We start from the raw sequence: 7,181 nt of genomic DNA, 5'->3' as shown, positions 1-7,181 counted from the left end.
ATCAGTTATGCTTTAATATGCCATCTATGTATTTTGTAGGATATACTAATTTCGATAAACATGAATCTCAGCTCTGCTGTGTGACTAGGCAAATTACTTAACCTCTCTGAGCCTCTGGTGTCTCCTATGTAAAATAAGGTAGGCTAATGCCTGCCTTATTTAATCTTTGCAACAGGTCTATTATATATGTAAGACACCTACTTAACCATCGTGCTAGAAATATTACAAGGATTCAATAAATGGCAGGTCCAGAATCCTGTATTCAACATCTTTGTGGCCAGATGTGTTCAAGAATTCAGAAATTTTCAGATTTTAGGAAGCTATTCTGGGGCATAGGTTCTTGTATGTTATGTTATTTCGCAGCAGGGTCTGGGGCAGCATCCATAGTTAACCATTAATACTTCTGCAGGAAACATATGATAAGTAAAAACTATAATTAGCCTTGTGTCAGTTCAGGTTTTGCCTCCAAATAAATATTGTACCAAACTTAGAAAAATTATTTTGGTTTTCATAACTTTGTGTTTTGGGACTACTGGTAAGGATTATGGACCTGTACTAACCAAGCAGCATGTATTGAGACTTCCCTGGTGGTCCAGTGGGTAAGACTCCATGCTCCCAATGCAGGGAGCCCAGGTTCAATCCCTCATTGGGGAACTAGATCCCACACGCATGCCGCAACTAAGAGTCCACGTGCCGCAACTAAGACCCAGTGCAGCCAAAATAAATAAGTAAATAAATATTTTTTTAAAAGTCAGCATGGGGGCTTCCCTGGTGGCGCAGTGGTTGAGAATCTGCCTGCCAATGCAGGGGACACGGGTTCGAGCCCTGGTCTGGGAAGATCCCACATGCCGCGGAGCAACTGGGCCCGTGAGCCACAACTACTGAGCCTGCGCGTCTGGAGCCTGTGCTCCGCAACAAGAGAGGCCGCGATAGTGAGAGGCCCGCGCACCACGATGAAGAGTGGCCCCCACTTGCCACAACTAGAGAAAGCCCTCGCACAGAAACGAAGACCCAACAGAGCCAAAATAAATAAATAAATAAATAAATAAAGATCTAAGTCAGAACTCTTTAAAAAAAAAAAAAAAAAAAAGTCAGCATGTATTTCTTAAGCCCTACTTTGTGGCCAGCTCTGTGTAGCACTGTGGGTAGTACAAACAAAGAATAAGCCCTAGTGCCTGTCCTCCCTTTGCTCTTTGCTGTTTGGACATATCTAGAATCCCGCATGAGGCATTGAGTAGAAAAAAGAGCATGGGATAACTCAATAGAAAACCAGGCAAGAGACTTGAATCATGAACCAGCACACCTTAAAGAGGATATTCCAGTGATAACATATGAATAAGTGCTCATCCTCATTAATAATCAGGGAAATGGCTGACAAGGGTAAGTGTTAGGACATGGAGCAATGAGAACTCTTAATTCGCTGCTGGTGGCAGAGTAAATTAGAACAACCACTTAATAAACAGTTTGTCTTAGTAAATTTGAAGATAAATACACATATACCCCATGATACAGTATTGCCACTCCTTAAAGTTATACCCTAGAGAAACTCATGTACACATGCACCAGGATACATATACGAGAATGTTGTGGAAGAAAGAAGACTTGTAGAGTTCTATTTCTGCTTTGCATGGTGACTTCATGGGTGTTTGTTTTATAATTACTCATTAAGCTCTATGTTTAATGCACTTGTCTACTGGTGTCATGTTTCACAATCCAAAAAAATTTTTTTTTAATGTATGGGTTTTGGAGCCCAGTCTATATCTAAACTTATTAACTTTGTGATCTTGAGCAAAATAACATCCTTGCAGTATTGTTTCTGCCATAATTCCCTGCTGTTATAGCTGCTGCTATATCCGGAAGGGAGTTGACACAGAGAGTCCTCTGTGCTCCAGGAAGCAGGGAGGAGAGTCAAGCTGGGCCTGGGCTGCTGATCCCAGAGATGGGTGTTACTAGAAGACATAAGGAGATTTAAGATCCAATAACAAATCTACGAAGTAGTGTAGGCAGATGACATCTAAATAAAGCAGACTCAAAGGGAGTTATTTCCCCAAATCACACAATTAGTAAACTGACAGCAGATATCAGAACCCAGGCATTTTCATTTGAGGTGTTACTCTTCCCATGGGCGTTTTTTTTCTTCCTTCCTTCCTCCCTCCCTTCCTTTCTTTCTTTCTTTCAAGAATAGACATTATTTATGTATTTATTTATTTGGCCACACTGAGTGGCTTGTGGGATCTTAGTTCCCCGACCAGGGATTGAACCCTGGACCTTGGCAGTGAGAGCGAGGAGTCCTAACCCCTGGACCGCCAGGGAATTCCCTCGTGGGCATTCTTAATTTAATTAGAAAACTGGAGAATTTTCCACACCCTAAGAAAGGAATTGTTTAAAGGTGAGATTTCCCATGACGTGACCAAGGTGACTACAATCATCTTAAATATATGAAGATGTATATGGAAGGCAGTTTGATCTCTGGGCCTCTTCCCACTCCCACATCCTCTGGCCCCCAGCTTTTTTGAGATATAATTAACACACAAGATTGTGTAAGTTTAAGGTGTACAGTCTTGATTTGATACACTATGTATTGCAAAATGATTACCACCATGGCATTAGCTAACACCTCCATCCCATCCTATAAATGCCATTCTGTGGGCCTTTTGATAATTAATGAGCAAGTCCTTGTGAGAAATTACGTTCAAAACTAATACTGGAAACACAAAGGGTATATAAAGAAGTAGAAATACGGTGACAAGTTATTCTAGCTCCAAGTCCTGTGCTCTTTCTAGTATTCCAGAGATTCCTTATGTATGTTTGTTGAATAATTAAGAACAGTGGAAAAAATAAAGGACTAGTAGACAATCTTCCTCTAAAGGAGAAGAAAATGAGTAGGTAGGCAAGACATTGTTAGACTATTTCCCACTCTGTCCACTAGGTGGTACTATTTTCACATGTAATAGCTCTTACTGGCTTTGTAGACTAGAGCTACGTTCCCATTTACGTACAGTGTGTTTATGAAACTGTCAGTAGCTCACAGACATTTTTCTTTAAATATCAAAGATTTTAGGTTTGGTTTTTACCTTGACACTCACTGTTTTGAACTTTGTGTGTAAAGGAATGAACATCAGCCTTGAAGAAATTTTCCAACTGTGTATTCCACTAGCCCCAGGACTTGAGTGATAAGCCCTAATGTTCAAAAGCTGTCAGCTATAGCTTCTGTTTTTGGGATATTGGACTTCCTGACTAAAAAACACTTGTTTAATTCTACCCCACCCTTTATAGATGCTTATTTTATTTTACATAAACATCTCAGGATAACAATAGCCAATTCAAAACATCAAGAGACATTAGTGATTCGGTGTTTTTCAAAAATTCGTTTGGGTTCCTTTTGACACCGTGATATATTTCAATAATTTCAACCCAATTCAATCAAAATCTGCTTCAATCAGTTCTCAAGGGCAGAGGTAAGAAAGGGAATCAGCTTAGGAAGGACACTGAAGATAATCTCTTCTGTCTCTCTTTTCCCTTTTTATCTCTTTTTCTCCTTTCCCAACTATCTTTTCTCTCACACTTTCATTTTTTCTTCCTGTTCTCATAATGTGATATGCATTTAAGTTTATTCCAACATTTTATTATGAATATTTCAAACTTAGGGAAAAGTTGAAAGAATTCACATTGACTACCCCTATACCAACCACCAGGATTCTACAATTATTTTACTATGCTTGCTTTCGTACATGTCTATCCATCCCTCCATCAATCAATTCGTCTTATTTCTGTGATCCATTTCAAAGTAAGTTGCAGACATCAGTACACAACCTCCCAAATAATTCTGCATGTGATAGGCCTTTCAGTTTATCTGCCAACATGAATCTTTTGGGTTTGCAACATCTTTTCTATGAAAAACACCGTGTACTTTTAATGAAGTTTAGTGGAAGTTTCTTTCACTTGATGGAGCTTAGGTTCTTAATTTCTTGCCTTGGTCCTGCCAAGCATCATAACACATCTTGCAACATGAAGACACTTTCTTGGCAAACATCTCTTCTTGGGCCCCATCGAGAATGGTCAAGGATTGGTTAATCATTCAGTAGTGACCATGTTAGTTCATTGTCTTTGGCTGGACAAAGTCCTTAGTAACCATTCCCCACCCGCCACACTCCATGACATGTCTTCTCCCACCTGCTGTGTTTTCTAGGAGAAGCTCTTGTTCCTTCCCACATGGATTAGGGAACAATGTCAGTTTCCAGAGCAGAGTGTGTTGCTATGGGAACCTAAAGTTATTTGGAGTTGCAAAATGGTAGCAAGTAATCAGTGACACAACCTGAAACACTCCATAATTGTCCCTGGAGAATAATAGGGTAAAATGTTTTATTCTTAGATGAGGGAACTTCTGTGCTTTTGTCCTCTGGGGAGCTTCTGGAACAGTGTTGAGCTGCTGAGTGAGAAAGCAGTGGGCTGGGAGAAGGTGGCTTCAGGTGGCTTGAATAGACTCCTAGTTTTCCCTGGTATGTGTCCCTTAGGTAAGTCGTTTATTCTTTCTTTTTTTTTTTTTTTTAATTTTTTTAATGCTATTCTTGTCTGCTTACATTCTTTTTTTTATTTATGTATGTATGTATGTATGTATGTATGTATGGCTTTGTTGGGTCTTCGTTTCTGTGCGAGGGCTTTCTCTAGTTGTGGCAAGCGGGGGCCACTCTTCATTGCGGTGCGGGGGCCACTCTTCATCGCGGTGCGCGGGCCTCTCACTATCGCGGCCTCTCTTGTTGCTGAGCACAGGCTCCAGACGCGCAGGCTCAGTAGCTGTGGCTCACGGGCCCAGTTGCTCCGCGGCATGCGGGATCTTCCCAGACCAGGGCCCAAACCCGCGTCCCCTGCATTGGCAGGCAGATTCTCAACCACTGCGCCACCAGGGAAGCCCCCGTTTATTCTTTCTTTTTTAAAAAAAAAAATTATTTATTTATTTGGCTGCACTGGACCTCAGTCGCAGCACGCGGGATCTTTACTTGTGGCATGCGGGATCTTTATTTGCAGCATGCGGGATCTAGTTCCCTGACCAGGGATCACACCCAGGCCCCCTGCATTGGGAGTGTGGAATCTTACCCACTGAACCACCAGGGAAGTCCCGTTTATTCTTTCTGAGCTACAATTCTCTCTTCTGGAAAATGGGGTGTCAGTCTAGAGCTAAAAGGGAGCTTGGAGATAATATAAAGTTGTTTGATTCTCTGAAACAGATGATGCCTGCACATTTTAGGAAAAAACCCTCCACCTGTGGAAATCAACAGTGAGCGGGAATGTCTGTACACACAATCCTGGACTTTCCTGTGCCTTTCTTTTATATGACTCACACATTCACACGTTACACTTTGACAGACCTTAATATTTTAACCTACATGCAGTACTCAGGATAGCCTGTGACTAGTGCCATTACAGTGCAGTATAATTATTAACCTACAGTCAAAAAAAACGTGACGCTTGCATTTCAAAAGATAATGATGCGTATTTTAGAAGATAATTTTGTTCTGGTGTAAACAAAAATGTTTATGAACTTAAAGGTAGAGTAGGAGATGAAATCAGAAAGGTGAAAAGGGTGAGGTCTATAGGATCTTAAAGGCTGCTGCAAGGATTTTTGAGAGAAATGGGAAACCAGTGGAGGATTTTGAGCAGAAATATGACTTTCTCACTCAACTGCTGCCACAGGGGTTTCCATTCCTTGAAAATGAGCAGCTTCTGCAAAAAATAAAAAACAACAAAAAAGGGAATTCCCTGGTGGTCCAGTGGCTAGGACTCCTTGCTTTCACTGCTGAGGGCCCGGATTCAATTCCTGGTCGGGAAACTATGATCCCTCAAGCCACTCGGCACAGTCAAAAAAAAAAATCAAAAAGAAAAAAAAGAAAATGAGCAGCTTCTATTTCAGGGCCTTTACACTGGCTGTTCCTCCCTGGATTGCTCTTTCCACAGATACCTGCAAAGCTCATTCTCTCACCTCTTTCAAGCCTGTGCTTCTCCACAATAAGGTTTTTCCTGACTACCCTATTTAAAATGGCAGCCTGGCCGGACTTGCCCTGCCTTTGCACTTCTAATTCCTCCTTACCGTGCTGTACTCTTTCTATAGCACTTATAACCATTTAACCCATAATATATCATTTACTTACTAATTATGAACATTATTTATTGTCTGTCTCCCTCTGCTAGACTGTAAGCTCCATAAAGGCAGGGATCTTGGTCTCTTTAGCCCACCAAACACCTAGAATGTGTCTGGCACATAGAAGGCTCCCACATATTTGCTGAAAGAATGATTTAAAGGAATAAATTTTGATTATATGGAAAATTAATTTTTTTCTCATCAATGATGAGTAAATGGTTATTGAAGATTTAGGATCCTGAAGAACCTCTGAATTATTTCATAGAGGTTCAGTTCTGTTCCTTAGAGGTGTTTACCAAGAAAGTGGACTTAAATTCTAGGAATATTTTTAGCACTGTGCAGTGAAATAAAAGGTTTCTGGTCAACTATTTTTGTTATAATTTATTTTCATATAATTCAAACTTACAGAAGAGTTGCAGGTTAGTACAAGGAACTCTCTATAGCCTCTATCCAGATTCATCAATTGTTTACATTTTGCCTCATTTGCTTTATCTTTCCCTCTCTCTGAATGTATGTTTCTGAAACTTAAGAGTAAATTGAAGACATGATGTCCCTGTAACCATTAATAGTGCATCTTTCAAGAGCATTCATTTTCGGGACTTCCCTGGTGGCGAAGTGGTTAAGAATCCGCTGGCCAGTGCAGGGGACGTGTGTTCGAGGTTCAAGCCCTGGTCTGGGAAGATCCCACATGCCGCGGAGCAATTAAGCCCGTGTACCATAACTACTTAGCCTGTGCTCTAGAGCCTGTGAGCCACAACTACTGAAGCCCTCGTGCCTAGAGCCCATGCTCCGCAACAAGAGAAGCCACCGCAATGAGAAGCTCGCACACTGCAACGAAGGTAGTCCCTGCTCACCATAGCTAGAGAAAGCCCACGTGCAGCAACAGAGACCCAACGCAGCCAAAAATAAGAAAGGAAGAAAGAAAGAAAGAAAGAATCTGAGGAGGAGCAGATAAAGTAAAAAAAAAAAAAAAAAGAGCAGACATTCTCTTGCATAACCACAGCACAACTGTTGAAATCAAGAAGTTGAACATTGATAGAATACT

The sequence above is a fragment of the Balaenoptera ricei genome, chromosome 1 (assembly GCF_028023285.1).
Source record: "Balaenoptera ricei isolate mBalRic1 chromosome 1, mBalRic1.hap2, whole genome shotgun sequence".
Taxonomy (NCBI): Eukaryota; Metazoa; Chordata; class Mammalia; order Artiodactyla; family Balaenopteridae; genus Balaenoptera; species Balaenoptera ricei.
Note: the sequence above shows the minus strand (reverse complement) of the source record.